At 29.9% G+C, this 20,481-nt stretch overlaps 1 protein-coding gene across 1 annotated transcript in view; it reads right to left on the bottom strand.

The window, feature by feature from the left end:
* Positions 1-20,481, bottom strand: part of LOC129968738 (irregular chiasm C-roughest protein-like) — a gene marked incomplete in the record, with an annotated part of 581,302 nt that overhangs the window by 508,461 nt on the left and 52,360 nt on the right.

Below are 20,481 nucleotides of genomic sequence, written 5' to 3' on the forward strand. Positions count from 1 at the left end.
TTTTTATGACAGTTGCTTTCAGTGCTTGCGTATATCAAATGTATTTTCGTTATTAAATTTAGCAATTTTAATGGCATGGCTGTCATTAAAAATGAGCAACATTTGTTGAATAATGCATGAAATGCTGTAGAGAGTTTTATAAAATTTTGAAAAAAATCACCTATTTTATATTCAAGCTCTTCTTAATAATAATAATAATAATAAAATGTTAGCTTAAAAGTATGAACAAAATTATCTTTATTTTTTTTAAGCCAAAAGTGATGAATTATGAATGACAGCATTGTTTATATATGCAAGTATGTAAGCATTTTTATGCAGAATTAAAAAAAAAGATTTTCTTTTTAATAACCATATAAAAAATTCAGAAATATTTACATTGTCGAAAACCGGTTTACTTATATTAATTTAACTGTCAAAAGTTTATATTGCATATATTTTTTTAAACATTCGTTTTTTTTTCTAGTAATTCATGATCTATAAGAGGTATACTTGACTGAGAAGATGCTAAAGACGTGGTTCATATATGGAGTAAAATTACAAACGTATATTGCAATAGCACATATGCTTTCGAGATTATGATGTTTTTATTTAATTTAATATCGAAACAAATAATCAGTTGAGAGGAGTTTTAATTCATTCTTATTTGTTTAACAAATTTCTTAAAAAGGGATTGCATTACTTTCGATTTAAAATAATACCAACAGTTAAAGATTTAATTTATTATTTATATTTTTTGAATATTAAATTAAACTGAGATTTTAAAAATCTTTTGGATCAAAAACGTTGGATAACTATTCAATAACTTTTGATCTTTTTAAAATATCTTAATAGTCCTTATAAATATGGAGAAGAAAACTTTCAGCTTAATAATGCAAAATAAAAAAGCAAAATCGAATTAAATATAATGCACTATATGTACAGAAAAAAAGTAGAAACATTAAAAAGATACATTTCAGGGATATACAATTCAAAATAATTGCAACATCAAAACACCAATTATTTGTCCGTTTATGACACAGTACGACGCATTCCACCTTGCCGAAAATAATTGGGACTGATGTATGTTTGCTGACCGTATAATTCTTACTGAACCTTTATTTGGCTGCGGAAGTGCCCTATTTCAACTTCCATTGAGAAATCAGCACTTGAAATCGCGTGTGCTTTATGATTAGCGATAGAATTCCTTCTTATTCCACACGTACTGGCAGATGAAACATTCATTACCAACACCTACTCTGACACGCAAAGATGTATTTGTTTTAAATTATAGTATTCAAAGTGTGTTGTTTCAGTTCGTTGTTTTGGATGTTATAGTTCTGTGGTTCCGGTGTATTTTTTATTGTAAACATTAAACGAAATTAAGATGACTGTTTATAACAGGAAAATAACGGTGTTTTGCTTTGTTTTGAATGATTCAGCTCAACAAAATATGATAATTGTTCAGTCTGATATTGATTGTCTCTTTGTTGATAAATCAATATTCTGTTGCATCCATTATCAAAATGATACCTAATATAAACACATTAGGGCAACTGTTTTTTCAATGCTTATTTATTCAAAAAAAATTTATAATATTCGTCATTTATTCTGACCATTTTCCTAACACGAAGGAATGGTTGTTACTTCATTAAGTCATTACTGTTAATTGCAAACTAAGTTTCTGCTCTATTCGGGTATCAGTTCCGCAGAGGTATGGAAAACAAATTTAACTTTGCATGGTAATAATTGATATTCTGAAAGATTAAACTTTATTTTTTAAACATTATTTGTATGATTTCAAGACAGTCTTTTATCGATGACAGTCAGACAAAATCATAATCTTCAAGACAGACTATGACTTTTACAGTCTTGAGATGTAGAAAATCAATTACAACGATATCCAACATGGACGAATAAAACTATATCTTTCTATGCTGTTAATTTGGATTGTCATTGATAACAATTTCATTCCTCTCATGAAGTTTATTTTGAAAATCAATCGCCTCGTAGCTGTTTTCAAACTTATATTACCCTCTGCAATTATATATAAGAAGGGTAAGTTCATTACAAATATGGGTAAAGGGAACTATGGATTGTTGTAAGAGATGGGAGTTTCTACCGCTGAATAATTTTTAAAAAAGGAGAAAAGGAAATTGCTGGTTCTCCTTCAAATTATCATATTGTATACATTATCTAAACATTTCACTTATTTTTCACCACAGAAAACAGTGTTATTGGATGCAGAAAGTCACAAGAAAAATAATAACTGGTGCTGCCCTCTGTTGTTTATTAGGTACTAAAAACACAGTTTTTTTCTTATAAATCATCAAGAGACTACTGCCAGGCTAAGAGAAAAATTCTTAAAAATCCAGTTTCATGTGACACCAAGTCTTTAAATAAGAGGAAACAGAGATACTGTCTAGTTAATAATCTAAAAATTAAGAATAGATACTCAATAGTAATAATAAATCGCACACTCTTACATATAATTAAAGAGAACAGATTTTCCCAAATTTATACCAGATACGGAACGCGAGCACGTAATCCGATATCTGTGTAGAAAATGGTGCAAAGTTTTTAACAAAATCTTTTAAAAAATATAACAACAAATTATTTGTTTGAATCATTTTAAAAACAGCTGAATCAGATACATTGTTTTCCCTTTTTATTATACAGACTTTTAATTAATCTTAAACCATTGTCATTTTCAAATAATTTTTAAGATTAAGTTTCCAAATTTTCTTTGCAGTTTGGAATAAACTTTATTTTTCATTAGTTTCAAATATAAATTAAATTAAAAAAATTATTATAACATCGAAATGTTGAAAGTTTTAAAAAAAATTCAAAGAACAAAGAGATTTATTTAGAAAGCATTTTAATTGCCTTTATTTGTACAAAACACCTCCTGAAAAAAAACTGCCGACATGACTTGAGAGAAAATTCAAATTGAATAGCTTTAGATGATTATATAAAACACAAAAGAAAATTCACAACAGTGAATTCATTCGCCATTTCTTGCTTCTTTATCTCAGCGGAACTCCTCATAAAACAAAACTAGAGAAATATAAAAATAAACTTTTACATCTGGATGAATCTGCAGACGAATTCTCGAGGCTGCAATAATTAAGACTTTTCATGTAAGAAGTAGGCAAGAAAAATCCATGTTTTTAATTAACACGGATTCACGGCTTCGGCTCAAGTGTTACAAGAAGTGGAATCTTGAAGCCTTCCAATAACGATAAATAACTTAGTGTGATATTAAGAAAATTAAGTCCTCGGAATTAAGTTAAGAGAGGAAGAAATCTTCTTCTTTAGGGAATGTACGCGAAGCCTTTTCAATTATCAAAAGAAATTTTCGCCGCCATGTTTTCAAAAGGAGGGCTCAGAAAATAATAAACGGTTGAAATAAAAGGCGATGATTTTTTTAAAGCCATTTTTTTTCTTCCTCGTTGTGTTGTTCGTTCAGATGTATTCCACTCGATCCTTTATAATACAAGAGCCGCTTAACGACATAAGAAACAGATGAACTGGCTTTTGAAAATTCTTTTTTTTTATTTAAATATAATTCATTCGGGGGTTGGGTTTTGATTCTAATGGCATATGAGCTAATGAGGGATTCGAATTATTTTTCGTAGTATATAAAGAAACTGATAAAATGAGAGGTTTTAACAATTATTTGAATAAATGGTAGCAAGCTTATACTGTGAATAATTTCATTTTTTTTCATTCAAAAGAAACAATGATTTAAAAAAAAGCAAAAGTTTCTGAAGAGGTTGCAGAATTTGGATTTCAAAAGATCTTAATCCAGCTTTTATGACTAAATAAAACTAAAAAAAATAAGATATAATAAAGTAGTTGTTATTGCAGTATTTATGGACAATCTACAAATGCTCTGAAAGGTGATACAATTGATCAACTCATCTTGACAATGGCGTGTTCAAATTAATAAATTTTCGAATTAACTTCAAAATGAAATATTAAATCTTCCACTGCTTAATTCCGGGATATATCCTGGGAAGATAATAAAGATTAATTTATTTAATCTAATTAAATACTAAGAGTTTTAAAACTTAATATTTAACGAAAAGCGAGATGAATTAACTTTAACTGCACAATCGCATTCAAAAATTACATATCATTTGCAGAATAAAAAGTATACCTCTATCCAAACCAAATTTTTCCGAAATTGAGGGGGATAGTAAAAAACCAGAATTAATTTTAATATCTTGAGCTATTTTTTCATTTAAAAAGTTCATAGAGCCTAAAATTTATTTTATACAACTCCAAGAAACATATCACCATTAAGTTAATTTATTACGTAATTTATCATCAGAAACATATTTTATAAAGCTATACTTTAAATAAATCGCATTTTGAATCTTTTAAAATGAGGGATATATTCCGAAATATTTTTTTATGGCGATTATAAAAAGGTTCATCAAATTCTAATCAGGATGAAGCAGAATTAAACAATTTCCAATCTAATAATTATATTGCGAGTATTCCTATTTATTTTCTTTATGTTAATTTTGCTAAATAAAGTAGCTCCGTAGAGATATTTAATGTATCTCTTGATGTAAAATAATTAACATCATTTATAGAAATTAATTATCGAAATTATGCGACCGGAAGTCACTAAGATATTCAATTAATGAAAACGCCTCATAACGTGGAAAATAAAAACCTCATAAATGTTATCAAAAATCCAAATAATTTGCTTTACCTGAACACCATTAATTAGTTCAATGTTAAAAACATCGCTTAAATATACAACTATGGCCACAGTTAATTATTGTATTCATGGAAAATTAGAAAAAATGGCCATATATATCTGCCAACAATTACTCTAAACTTCCAAAGATAAACTTCATAAAGAAAATCGACGCAAGGAATTCCAACCCGTAGTGTTATTTTGATCTAAAAAACAGAATAAGAATAATTAGAGAAAAGTTTATGCATGATGATAATATCTGCTACTCTGTAAATAAAATATGCTGTGTGCTTCTACGCTTTGATTTCCGACATAAACCAAGTGGAACGCTTATCCAAAAATATCTTAACACTGAACACACCCAGTTTCAAGGGCGTCCACAAAATCCATTAACTGATTCATTTTTAAGCAAACACGGCATCAAACGACAAGTTGAAAATGTTTTTAAATTCTCAGAAACACAATTAAAAACTAATGGGTTAAATGAAGTAAACCTTTGAGCCCGGCTATATTTACCGAGCGGCACGAACAAGGGAGCTGTTTGATGTGGACCAAAAAAAGGAGGGAGGGAAAAGCAAAATAAGTTTTAATTTGAATATGCAATTAGCTGTCAAGCATGTCAATTCCACCGAGGCAGACGTGCGAATGATAATTTACCTCTACGTGCCCTTTGCTCCGATGGTTTTGATGCGAGTGGACAATGAAAAGGTGTCAAAAAGAAAAATGAAGTGAGTCAGATCGAAAAAATTTACACGTTACAAACTATTATTTAGCATTTTTCTTTTTCACGTCTTAAATGTTTGGATAAGAGAGAAGATTATTAAAAGAATGAATAAAAATGCATCAGATTTTATCGTTTTAAATAACCAATACAAACTTTAAGTACCGATAAAGGATTTGTACACAGCTGATTTTGAAATCAGTGATTGTTAACTAGTGATCCCTTCAAATCAGTGATTGTCAACATGTGATCCCTTCAAACCTGTGACTCTCAATCGGAGACCCCTTTAAATCAGCGATTGTCAACCAGTGATCCCTTCAAATTAATGATTGTCAATTGGCTATCCCTTCACATCAGTGATTGTCAACTTGTGATTCTTCAAACTCAGTACACGTCAAGTTGTGATTTCTTCAAAGCAGTGATTCCTTCACACGTATCTGAATCTTCGCAAAAATTTCGAAAAATTTGATTTTTGAGAGTGAAAGTCCACATTCTGATATAACCAAAATAATAGATTTCTCTTTCTGTTCCTTACATACAAGCTGGCTATAACACAAATTTCTCTATTTGGAGACAGTAAATTTATTTTCCTATCAAGAAAAAAATTCAGTCTTCGGTTGATTTTCAAATTCATCTTGCCATTCAAGATATAACACTTCTAACAAGTAAATGCTTTGTCTTTTATGCATTTTTATTAAGGGCATTTATGCATAGGCATTAAGTATTTTCAGCTGTAAGTCATCAATCAGAAGATGTATTAAAATTTATTTTTAAAATTGCGTTTAAAATTAATTTAAAAAGTTACACATATAAACCGGAATTTCTAAGATATTAATATTGAATTCCGAGCATAAAAATCATATCATCTAGCACAAATTATAACCGACATCCAGAAACGAAAAATTCATTTGAATGTTATTTTACCAGTTTCTTTCAATTATAAACCATAAAAAATTCAATCATAGAAAGAATATTTTCTGTGGGTATAACTTCAGCAATAATCATGTTTAAAAATATATCAGAAAGTTTTATCACATATAACTAAAATCCAGTCCACGTCAACGTTCCCTAATTTCCTAAATAAAATGGTTCAGAGATATGTTAAGGATTTACGATGAAGGCAAAGATAAAACATGTTTGGACACACATATATTTAAAATTCTAACCCAGCGCAAGGACAGAAAAGGCAATAATTGCTTTATGAATAAAACAAACTCCACAAGGAAAAATAAACATTGCAGAAGCTAATAAGAGATAAGGATCAAAACCACGAATAAAAAAGAGGTGATGTCCACTCTGTCTTCATAAAAGTCACAGAGCTCTTATTGTATGTACAGATACGACATTTCTATGCAGACATCCATCATAAATGGGGGAAGGGAATATGAATTAAAAAAATACATTTACAATTTCAATCATAACTGTTGAAAAGAGAATTACTTACCAAAATTTTAATTCAGTGAGTGGTAGATATTTAAAAACACAACAACTATTCACCTAGGCTAATTTTATAATTTTATGGGACTTACAAAAGGACCTTTTCTTTGGAATTTTGCGGATTCTAAGTAAGCTTGTGAATTTAAATTTTTGCTTAAGAACATTAAAATATTGAGTCTGTAGATATTGAAGATACAAAAATAGAGCTTGATGCAAATTGTCAATTATAATTAATGGTTATTTTAGTTGATATTCATTTTACATTGTATACTTTAAATAATTATTTCGATGCACGATGACAATTTGCAAACAAATCGCTATACTTCCTCATTAAAAGCACCAATGTAATTAAATTAATCAGAAAAAGAAGTTTTTTTTTTACATTTCTGCCTGTTTGACTTTGGCAAACAACAATGAAAAATACACAAATTAAAATGTCACAATAGTTGCGCAAGCAATAATGGCTCTTTGCTGAGATATAACATAAAACTCAAATGGTTCACTGCCATGATTCGGAATATCTATGCAATTAGACGACCTTTCCTTACTTATTGCTCAATTATAATAGAGAAGGGATAATCTAATTAGAAGGAAAGTGTAAGTATCGGAGCATCCAACGTATTAATAATCATTAATTCAACAATTACTGCAAATTATATTTTATTTTTATGCTCCATTAAAATACAATTAATGATTTTAGCAATATATATATACATATTTAAACCCAAAATCTCATAAAACAATTAGGAATTTTTCTATCCTTTATTGGAATGGAACACTTTTTAATTATATATAGAGAACGTCAACAAGAAGAATCATGTACTTATTATGCCTTTGTTCCTAAACATTAGAAGATAATGCATTAATCCTCTATCATACACCATTTTCCCTTTCCAGCTTTGTGTACTTCAGAAACGATATAATTCCACCCAACTGTCAGTTCCGGAAGGTCCAAAAACGGAAAAGGTCGACTGGTTTGAAAACGAAACTCCAAATATCACGAGCCCTTCTCCCCTTTCTCCCTGAGTTTACAAAATTGGAAGGACATTAGGAAAATTGCTCTTCCCGAAACTGTTGATGGGTGAATGTTCCTTTTGCAAAGCTTTGACATGCTCGACGAAGCGCACTAAGTGGTCTAATGGCTGACAATGATTCAACCTCAAACATGTCATGGAACTATCTTCGCTGTTGCCCGAGCGACAACGAGAGGTAATTACTGAAATGAGAAGACCACTAACTAACCTGGGAGCCTAGTTCCGTAATGAACTTCAGTCGTTATTTGCATAAACCGACCATCCCCAGTTTGGGAGGGCGATACTTTGCACATATCATGCCGGAGGAATAAAATGCAGGCAGATACAGAGAGGAATGTGTTTGGTGTGTCAAAAGAGACAAATTCGTGGTTTCAGAATGATGCCAGGGTGGATTTCTTTCAGTTAAAGCTGGGTGTTTGATGGATCCTAAATTTGATAGCAAGAATTTCTTTATAGCATAATTTATGGACATAGAAAACTAGAATTGCGGTAGTTGCATGCTACAGAATAGTGGTTTTAATTTAATTCGTTGATTTTGATGATTTGAGGAATAAATTGTGATTAGTTTTATTCTTATTAAAGCAAGGTATTTGATAGATTCAACGTGGGAAAAAGAATATTTTGGCAAATAATTTATGGACAAATGAAACAGCAACTAGATGGTTGGGACAGTCTACATGCTTCGGAAATACAGTTTTTATGTTAATTCTCGAATTTAATATTTAGATATCAAGGGTAATATTTTTTATAAGTTGATCATAAGAAGGAATCATTCGATATTTTTTGAAGTTAAGAATTAACCCTGTGCATTCGGAAAAGTAATATGATGCACAGTTATTCACCTAATATAAAGACTTGTTTATTGCTCCGGAAAATAAATATATATAAATGTTTTAAATTGAATTTTCCTGTTTAATTAATTTGCATGTTCTTACTACTTTGCAGGTATTTTTAACTATCAAAATTAAATAAATAAAATTTAAAAATGGCGCACAATCGTTCTTGAATGGTAAGAGACAGTCACCATCCGCGGGCAGATGGTTAATTGTTTATAAATATATACCATGAATATCAAAGTATCTTACAAAGCCAGTCTATGCGCTTAGCTACTGAATCCTTCAATGAAATTAGGAAAACTGTCTCAAAAACTTTCAAAGTGCCCTTTATATTCAATATTTGGAAGTATATACTTAATCATTTAATCATATGTCAATGATTTTTCGTTAATTTACAGCAAAATAATGGGTTCAAGTACAAATCAAAATATTTATGTTTAAAGGAACTGCAAACTACTTTGAAAAATCGAAATATAATGACATATGAAAAATGTTTAGATAAGATTAAATTTTAACAAAAATGAAATGAAATTCTTGGAATCATATTGAGATAAAAAAAAAAAGAACACGCTGTTGTTCTATTTCATTAAAATGGAAGAATGATCTTGTATTTCAATTTTATGAAATGGAACAAGGCATGAACATTTTCTTTAATTTTATTAATTTTCTTTACAATAAAAGGAAGGGTAACGTAATTTCAATGAAATTGATAAACATTCATAAAAACAGTAAAATCTTAACAGAAACGAATTTTCTAAACCTGCTTAAGGATTAAACAAAGAACAATTTTTGAAGCACCCATAAAGTTAACCAACTGATAACATCAGGGTAACGATTTTGGTCAGATATTTAGATATAAAAATCCATTTTAACAAATACATTTTCTCCAGCAAACCTGATCAGTTCATTTAATCAAAACAGATTTATTAACCAGAAATAAAACTACAAAGAACTATAGTCACAGAAACTATACTAAAAACCAAAAATTCCAGAACTGCACCAGCCTAGGTCTGAGTGAGGCTATTTTTCATAAGTTTTTCAGTTACGACTACTCTGGCACAAAATGAAAAATGCAGTGCAGGACTACGCAAAGCTAGAGTAACACAAAATCCATTCCGGCGCATTTGCTTTTTTTTCAAATATTATTGCTAGGTCTCCCACGAAAAAAAAAAAAAAAGCGCTTAGGAAAATGTATAGAAATCCGATTGTTGGGGGCGTAAGCTTGATTGATAGTTTTTTCCCCGCCGATCGTTCCGAGGTATTGATCTTTAATTTCGTTTTCATTCCCAGGACTATAACGCAAACGAATGGTGGGATATTAGTACCAGGTGAAACGACTGAAGCCAATTTCGGACAGCTAAGACCACGAGGTTTTCTCTGAGGTGATTTTTCCTGATTTGGGAGCTATTTGTGAAAAATCTGGATACAGCAATTTGCGGAATGAACCAAATGGGTAGGAGAAAGGGTTAAAAGAATAGAAGTTCGAATAAAATTGAATCTTAACAAAGAAATATTCGAATTAAGATCATTAATCAATATATTTGGCCTTTATTTAATCCCAGGAATATTAAAAAAGAAAAAAAATTATTTCAATTAGCTGTATATTTATTTTAAAATGAGTGGACTTCTTTTCTATTTACAGAATATTAGGGGAGCAACTGAAACCGATTTAGAGCAAATAAAACAATGATATTTTCCTCTGAAGGGATTTTTTTTTTCAGATTTGGAGCTTTCTGGGAAAATTTTAGATATAGTATTTAGAGGAACAAGCTACACGGCTTCGGATAAAAGTGATACTGAAAAAAAAAAAGTCGATTCATATTTTTGGCGTAAATTTAAATCCTTGGCGTTTATTTGGCCTAAATTTAATTTCTATAATATCAAAAGGTTAAAAATAAGTGGATTTGTAAGTCTTGGATTACATGCGACTGATTAAATCAAACTAATTTTTTTTTTAAAGTTTTGAGAAAATTTTAGATACAGTAATTTGAGAAAAAAAAAAACACGATTTTTGTAGAAAAATCAGAAGTTTGTATAAAATAACATTTGCAGAAAGTGTGATTTTGATATCCATTAAGATATCCTTCCTGGAACTTTTCCTTTTTTAACAAATGGATTACAATCTCCATTAAGTTTTTAGATATATGTTTCACACTAGTAAAATGAAAATAATTCTCTACTATGTTTAATATAGAATAATTTTTGGATCTAATGAAATAGTGATGCCTTTTTAAGTTTATTATTATATATGCCGGCGTCCTGGCATAGGGATAGCGCATCTTCTGGGTGTCCTGGGTTTGAGTCCCGGTTCGGGCATGGTTATTCTTCATCTGTTCGATGTGCGAATGTGCCCCCTTGTAAAAAGGGGTTGTGTAAGCGAATGTGATGCGTGAGTAGCTACGACGTACTCTTGGCCCTAGTCGGCGATACTAAAACAAGAGACACTCCCTTGGCTTAAAATCGCTGACTTCGTCAGCGAGCTTGTCCATGGCAAGTACCATTAGAAACAACAACAACAATTATTATAAATAACTGATATAAATCATTAACTATGATTGTTTATGTGCTGTTTAGTTCGATTGAATAGCTATCTGCCTTTTGCTGAAAACTATAGATATTTTTTTTTAAATAAAAATAATTTGAACTTAAAAATCTACTTGCAGCATCTGAAGATGAATTAAAAAAATAAAACTTATTAAGTAAACTTATTGATAAATAAAACTTGATTCTATATCGGATTTCTTAATAATTAAAAGAAAAATCTTTATTTTTAATAGAATTTTAAAAATTTAATAAATTTTAAAAACGATAAAAACAGGAAATATAAATAAAGGCGTTAACATAAATAGGCGCATTTTATTTAATATTTTATTTTTCAAATTTCACAAAGCAACTATATTTTCTATCTTTCTGTATTTCTTCAGTGGTGGCCAATTTCACGGATATAAAAGCACGAAATATTATAAATAAAATTAGATGTCCTTTTTTTAACAGAATAATAATTTCTTCAAATAGAAGCAATAAATTTGGTAAAGCATTTCAGATTTAAAAATTATTTACAAAACAAATTAAAATCATTTTCATTAAAACAGAATTGGTCGAAAGCAAATAATGCATATTAATCATATGGAACTGAACGTTTTGATATTGACCATAATAAATATTTAACCGCTTATGATCTGAATTTCTTTTTTCACCAGCCTGAAAGACACTCATTAATTTTACACTTCTGTCTAATAATTCATTTTTCTTTTTCATTCTATGACTCATTCAAACGAATGCATAAATATGCATCAAAATACCGAAACAGGTGTTTAACGAAAACCTGTATATTGCATAAGCCATACTACCAGCCACTTTCCAAGTCTATAACATGCCAGAATGAAAATACGCTTGTTCCATAAAATGCACTTGTGAACCAGTAGCACTTGTTTATTTTTATTATTTCCCCTCGAATGTCCGGGCCGATTTAATTGCAGTAATGATCCTCTTCCAAGAAATGCCTCGAGAACCTTGCAAGGGTCAGGTTTATATCGTATCAATTAAAAGAAGGAATTATGGACTTTTGGATGAGGCGTGGCGGTGTTGAAGGTAACACAATCAAAGGTCACAGACTTTGCTCGCCCCATCAGACTTCAATCTGCGAATAGTTCACGCTTCTAAGTAGCATTTCGTGATTTCTTTCTCTCTTTTTTTTTTTTTTTTTTTTTTTTTGTTGTTGTTGTTAAGAAGTCATTCAAACATGAATAATAGTAATAATATTGATAATAAGAATGACGAATCGGTCTTTTATCGACTAAGTAGTTTATTGCCAGATATACTGAAGAGAGGAAAGACTATTCGAGTTTAAAATATAAATATGCGTGGTTCATACATTTCGTTATTTTTTTCAAGTGAAATTTCTTTTAAGGAAGGGCTATACTGCTTGTTTTCCAGGCACTTTCTTCTAATGAAAGAATATCAAAATTGAAAGAATGTTAGTTCTTGATTTACGGCTGCAAAGAAAATTGTAAATAGATTCCGCATTTATTGAGGTTGTTTGGTTGATCTATAGTAAGACTTAAAAATTTTTTCCAAATGTGGCATTTTTTCTGGAAAAAAATGACTACATATCTATTAGAAAGAATTTGCAGTTATCCCAAATATGGCAAATAATAAGATAAATATTAAGTAAAGATAACTGAAACAAATTTAATTTTAAAACAGTCATTTAGTAAATTCAATGAACTATCGTAAAACGATAGGATTTTCTCAATTATCATTGGGATTATAAATACTTCTAACTAATTGAAAGAAGAGACCTTTGCGAGTATTACTTTGACCACCCCATCATTTTTGGGATAGTAACTTCTAATTTAATTACATAATCTATGGAATGGTAATCTGTAGTGCAAATCCATATTCAATCCAACTGAGATTACGAATACTTCTAAATCGCTGAAAGAAGAGATCTTTGCGAATATTTCTTAGGCCTCCCCATCATTTTTGGGAAAAGCAACCCTTAATTTAATTGCCTAATCAAGGGAATAGTAATCTGCAGGTCAAATCCATACTCATCCCAATTGGAATTACAAATACTTCTGTAGTATTAAAAGAAGAGACCTTTATGAGATTTTCTGAGGTCTCCCCATAACGTTTTGGGAACCCAGACACATACTTATATTGCCTGGTGTAAATCCTATCTCACCAAACTGAGCCAAGCATTTAGTTAAATAAATTTAAATCTTGTTTGTTTGTTTGTTTCTTATGGCACTTGCCACTGACAAGCCCGCTGTTACGAATACAGCGATTTAAGCCTGAGAGGGAACGTCTCTTATTTTTTATAGCAGCGCCAACTAGGGCCAAGAGTACGACTTTGCCACTCACGCATCATTCATTCGCTTGCACAACCCCTTTTTACAGGAGGGCACATTCACACATCTCACAGATAGAACAACAGAAGAACAACCATGCCCAAACCGGGACTCGAACCCGGGACGCCCAGATCACGGGGAAGACGCGCTACCCCTATGCCAGGACGCCGGCAAATTTAAATCTAACTATAAAATAAGACAAAAATGGATTTTTACATGGATTATTAGTGGTTTCATAAAGTCTATTAACTATAAAATAATTCCTATCTTGTTTAACTCTTCAGAAGTAAGATCATAACGCAATTTCTCTTTTGAAGAGTAGTTCAAAGCATACGAGAATGCTTTAGAACTCACTTCTGATGAGAAGGTAATCATATGTTCATTTATATTAAACATATTTTGTTTTCATCTTATGACCCAAATCATAAAGTTCAAATACTGTTTTGTGTAGTACATCTTTGAACGCAATTAAAAACTGTCCAAAATGAATTAACCTAGTCAAAGATAACTGAAATTTTATTTCTTAAAAGCCTAAAATTTAATATTTATAAAAAAATTATTCGGATTAATATACAATTACTTAGGATCCAACTAATCGATTAAAGGTAGCTTTAGCAAAAACTATAAAAATGCTACCGTGAAGACCTGTAATCCGTTTCATTAATCAATGTGCAGTTTGGTCTGGTGGACAATTAACAAGCATGACATTTCTGTACTCAATAAACGTTGGCAGAATAAAACTATTAATCACATCTTATGAGGTGTCAATAACGTCAGCTTGTACCCCTACCGAAGTCATAACAAATGGCTTCAGGTTAACATTGTTTAGTTGCAGTAAGAAGAGGGTGAAGTGTTGACAAATGGTCCGGAAACAAAATCCATACATACATAACTCTCCCCTTTTGCACAGCCGGAGAGAAAATCGTGGTATTATATCCTTGTTATATATGAAGCATGATAGGCATGCAATATAAGAGCGTTGTTGTATTTGATTCTTTTAAAAATAAAACTCGTGAAATGATCATTTATGAACAAAAATATAGCACTTAACTTTAAAATTGAAAACGAATGAAGTATTACAATATTCTTTTAAAATAGTACTATAATGGGAAAACCAAAGTTATCATTATGAGATAAGAATGTGTTCACTTTCAAGCTTCAATGTTAATTAATCATGTCTTGTCTTATTAATAATAATAATCCGAGTTATTTTATATAGGTTAGCACAAGACACCCACCAATGACAACCGGTTGGCATAATACACCCGCCAATGACAAAGTGCACACGACTGAATAAGTGATTAAACCCTAAAGCTTGGGCAAAAGATGAAACGTTCCAGAAATGGCACTCGCGTCAGGCAGGTTATCATAAGGTGATCAAAAGATAAAAGGAAGATAATTTATCCAAGCGGCGTTTTTAATCGACATCATTCGGAAACCGGTAAACTGATAGGTGTTTTAGCACTTAATTGCTTACTGCGATCAAACTGTTCAACAAAGATTTTTTACAAAATGAAATAAAATTTTATCTGTTATATTCCTAAGAGCTCTTTAGAAAACAGACTTCTCTAAATTTGGAATTATGTCAGATTTCTACATGAAATGTCCCAAGATTGCTATGATTAACCAAAAGCTCTTACTTTATCATGAGTCCTTGATTCGTGGACTTGACTATATAAACTAGACAAAGTAGGGTTAAAAGCCTCGATTCCCTCAACAGATAAGGAATAATGCTATTCCTTAACTAATCAGAAAGCATGTTGATTAGTTGAGCTGGCAAAGACAGTAGACATACAAAATTCTGCACTAGATGAAAAATTTTACTTAAATCATAATGCATCACAAGAATCAGAATGGAAAGATTAAGGCCTTTTAAAAGTTGTTACAATCAGAAATACGATGGAAATGAGTAATATTTATGAATTTTTTTGTATATCTAATTTTTATTAATGGTTCTCGCTACATTTATAGCTGTTCCAACCAATTTTGTGTTCAGACGCTTAATAACGATGAAACTTATTAAAACCTCAATTTATATCCTGGCATTTATTTAAATATTAATAAATAGAGAAAGAATCAAAAAGAAAATTTGTATCGCCAAATTCCATGAAAATATTAACACATATAAAATAAATCAAAATCAAAATTTGTTTTGGCAGATTCCATGAAAATATATATAATGCTGATTAACAAAGCAAAGGATTTTAAATTTCAAACTGCTAAAATATCAAATTAACTTTCTTTCTTAAGTGATATATCACACTATAGAATTATTAATTTACTAAACCATTAAAAGATGATTGATTTTCCACAATGAAATTTTGGATTACTATTTTTAATTTTTTTAATAAGAATGTTCACATAATTTATGATTTTAAATAAGATCAGAATTAACAAAAAACACGGTAAAAAATTGTATAAATAGAAAGCAAGAAACACAGTAAAATCGTTAAAAAATTTCTAAAGGACAAATTGTTATTAATTATCTGAATGTTTATCACAAAATAATTGAATTCTGAAATTTAAGTTAAACAGAAATGAAATGTAACGAAAAAAATATTTATGGCTTAAAGGTATAATTAAACGGTATGTATAAGAAATAGAGCGTATAATATCAAATTACTTTATTAATTATAAAAATTTTTTTAATAAAAATAAATATGTCGATGAAATTTATTTCCTTGGTTTCTGAAAAAAAATTAATTTTATCTGATATCATTCTGTTGTTTAAATTTTGTCTATTAAATTGTTTACGCAAATGTTTACATATCGTTTGTTTAAATAAAATATTACTAAAAAGAAATTAAATCACATGGAAAAATGAGTTTTCATCTTTAATTACAGTTATTTTCAACTGCATGACGTTTTTAATGTCTATTTTTTAAAAAAAAATTTTATCTTTTGATTAAAAACAATGTACTTCTTAGGGAAGAAAATAACTATCAAAAGCAATATGGCATAGCAATTTTTTAAATGTTTATTTTTTTCACGCTAATTAATTTGATAATATTCTAGATCCAATTATTTTAGAGTGAAATTCGTGCAAAATTAATAATCTTTTTGGAAAAAAAACAATTGAATATCGAAATATATTCATTTAATTATCAATTATTTATGCAATTTCGTTAAACATTAAAAAAAAGAACAAATAACAAAAAAATCGTGCATTGTAATTTCAGTTCATGATAATTAAGTAAAAAGCAATCAAATATAATAAAACCGAAAGAAACTCGTTCGAAGAAAATTTTCATATCGTTTATTTTAAGCAGTAAAGGGCAGTTACGAAAAGCAAATCATAAATATAATAATTTTTTTTCATAACGATATTTCATAAAATAATTATTTATAAAATATAAAGTCAAATATCTATTTTCAAATAATGAGCACATTCACATATATGCACAAATAAAAGAAAAGAAAAAAGAAAATATTGATGCAATGAAAGAATTAAAAGTTAAAGAAGGGAGGGTACGAGGGAAAAAAAAAACTATCCATAGATTACGCATACATTCTAAACGAGCCTTTAAAAGAAAAATTAAGGAAAAAAGTGGATTGGAACGCCGATAATACTGACTAAATACTTAGCGAGCTCCCAATTTGTCCAGCATTTGTTTCCGCAAGTGATTGTAATTAATTTCTACGTTAGATGAAGAAAAATCATTCAGGAAAAACTGCTGGTATAAAGAAGTGAAGGCTGGAGGATGATTTTTGGAACGAGATTACAGAAATAAGAGGAGTTGCAGGCGATAATTACCTCCCAAAAATGTCAGGGGGTTAGGAAAGGAGGAAGTGGGGGCCATAGGATCCATATTGGCTCTTCATTTTCACAAAAATATTCTCTCTTTTTTATTTTTCTTACTTTTTTAAATTCATTTTTATCTTGCTGAAAATCGTCTGCGACGACGAAGAAAACGGTAATTCGAAAGAAAAAATATTAAGAGGACGAGGGGGGGTGGAAAAACATGTCGGGCATGCACAATTAGGCCTAATTACTTCGCCGACCGATGCTCATTAACGATTATTGTTATTCTCCAAAGCTAGTAGCGCACAGGGAGGAGTTAATTGTGGGGGGATAAAGCGATTAGGATCGAGAAGGGAGGGTGGGTCAATGAAGGCGGGGAGTGGCAGAAGTCGATTTGACTGAAACTCTTCGCATCCGTAGTAGAATTTTAGAACGTGCTAATTTCTTTCCTCTTCATCCACCCTTTTTTTTATTATTAGTATTCTTTTTCCCACAACTTTTCTGTCTTTCTTTCAATCCTTCTTTTCTAATTTTTTCCCCCTTCTAGTTCTCAAGAGAAATTTAAAAGGAAAAATCCGTATCGGATTAAAAATACCTTCTTGAAAAAGAACAATGAAGAGAAAAAAATTCTAAAAAACCTCAGGGGTATTGCTTTTGTACAAAGAGGTAACACTCACTCTCTCCTAACATAACAAAAGACTCTTGCTTCCTACATATTCTGAATTAACAGGTCGTTAAACACGTGTCGAAATATATTACAATGCCGTTGCCAAAAATAAAATGGAAATGATGCAGAATAGATGATTATATATAATTTTATACAAAGTCAACAATTCCTTTTATAATAGAGTTTATAATTGAGTAATATGTTGACTCAAAATTATTTAATATATAAGAAAATACTTAGATGTTCCAATAATAGGGAAAATTTTTTTTAACTTTTACCTTAAAGAGAGATAAAATACTCAAAGAGCATTTTAAAAGTGGTATTTTGGCGAAAATACATTGAAATACTCTCCCCCATTTTCTACATCGTTGAAAATAATATCGAAGGTTTTTTTTTTTCAATAGTAGTTCATTAGATAATTTATTATTATTTTCTCTCTCTAACAAGCAATTTAGCTCACATTGGATGATAAGACAGGACATGAACAGTGGAACTATCTACAAGGTAATGAAAATAAACAGATTAACTGCAAGGGGTGTAGAATTCTTAATGGATTTGCTATATAGCATATATATTCGTCATAAATGATTTTCTACATCGTTGAAAATAATATCGAAGTTTTTTGTTTAATAGTTCACGATATTTACTTATTTTTATTTTCCCTCATTAGCAAGCAACCAACTGTCACACATAGGATGATATGATAGGATGTGACCATGGAATTATCTACATCATCATCATATTTGGCTAGACAGCCTAGAGTGAGCCAGTGCCTTCCTCTGAATTCTGTTCCACCGCATTCTATTTTTGACACTTGTGCAAATTATCCACATGGTGATAAAAATAAACAGATAAATTGCAAGGAGTGTATGATATCTTAATTGATTTGTCATACAGCATCTATATTCGTCATAAAATCCTGCTTACAAAAGGACAATCGCTTACCACAATAAGAGGTCACATGTTGTTTACAAAGTCTTTTTCGCTGTGAACAGTCTGAAAACAAGGACAAAATATTTTTTTAAAGCGGGGGGGGGAGGACGCATCGATATGTCAGTATTCATTCGAAATTCCCATAAATTCTAATAAAATTCTGTGTTATGTTACAAACTAGTGTCGACATTTTGCTGGAATTAGGTGATCTCTTATAATGGTCAATGAGTGTCCCTAAGAAAATAGGGTCCAGGAAGAATTCTTAGTTTTATCATTGTAATAAAGCTTCATTGCTCGTAGCAGACCGGCATTTAAAAATGACTTTTTCTTTTTCACCAAGAATTTAGAAAGTACTCTAAATGCAATTTTTTTAACGATGTCTTCTGAATATTTTGCTAAATGACATTTTGCGTTTTGCACGTAAGATAAAGAATTATAAAAGTGAGAATGTCTCGATCAAAAATCAAGTTTGCACATAAACTAACTTAACAGCATTTGTTACCGATTAAATTCTTCGCACAAAAAAATTCTTAATAATCTTTTTGTAAAAAGTTAACCAATAAAAATCCTTTATATATAATTAATAATATATAAAGAAATAACTTATACTATATTAATAGATAGAAAACCGGTGAATAAAGAAATTTAGATCGGAGGATATAAAAAAGTATTCAAAAGGCAATATGGTTTGCGTTTTTCAAATGCTGTTAAAATATCAGGTCAATGCTCTACCGCAATGAAATGCAAAAGTTTAACAAAATATTTTTAGTTCTCATTTTATCCAACGACTTTTATTTTTCTCAAAATAATCATAAATAATAATATTATATTTTAAAAACATGATTAGCAATTTTATAACTCAAGTAAACACCATTTCAAGATAAATTCTGGCTTTTACACCCATTAAAATAGACATCCAAAGGAAAACAAAACAAAATCGTACAACTAAATAAAGCACAATATTTCGCTTATTTCTCTAACAACAGGTATTAAAATAATCTTACAAAAACTAAACTTTCTAATAAATATTAAATAGAAGCTCTTTTTCTTAAAAATTTCCTCTTAATTTTGTCCTTCTTCTTAAAATAAAAAATAATAAATAAATCTCGAATTCAAATTGCTTTAGAAAGAACTCCAAGCACTTAAAAGCTTTAAAATAACTCAAATCTTTTCATGATGTGTTGTGCTTCTTTAAATACCCGAGCTGAATTTTTATTCTTAACAGAAAATATCAACATAAACGAATTTATTTTCATTTATTTTTCCCTTCATTTTTTTTTTCATTGCTCATTTTATAAATTTCACGCTTCAACCAACCGTTCTCTTCATGGTAAATTAAATTGAGGACTATCAGCGAAAATAAGGATTAAAAAGGAAGAAATTGCACAAAAGGATTTCAGCTTAGTAACAGAACGTTATCCGATTAATAAATTTTATGGTCCGGTCATTCTGGATATGCATTTACTTACTACTAAGCACAACGTCTATGAGAGTGCTTAGTAGAAACACGTGAAGATAAACTTTCTTTGCGAAAAATATGCATTTTTTTTTTTCACAATTTTTCAAGA

This window comes from Argiope bruennichi, chromosome 5 (assembly GCF_947563725.1).
Source record: "Argiope bruennichi chromosome 5, qqArgBrue1.1, whole genome shotgun sequence".
NCBI lineage: Eukaryota > Metazoa > Arthropoda > Arachnida > Araneae > Araneidae > Argiope > Argiope bruennichi.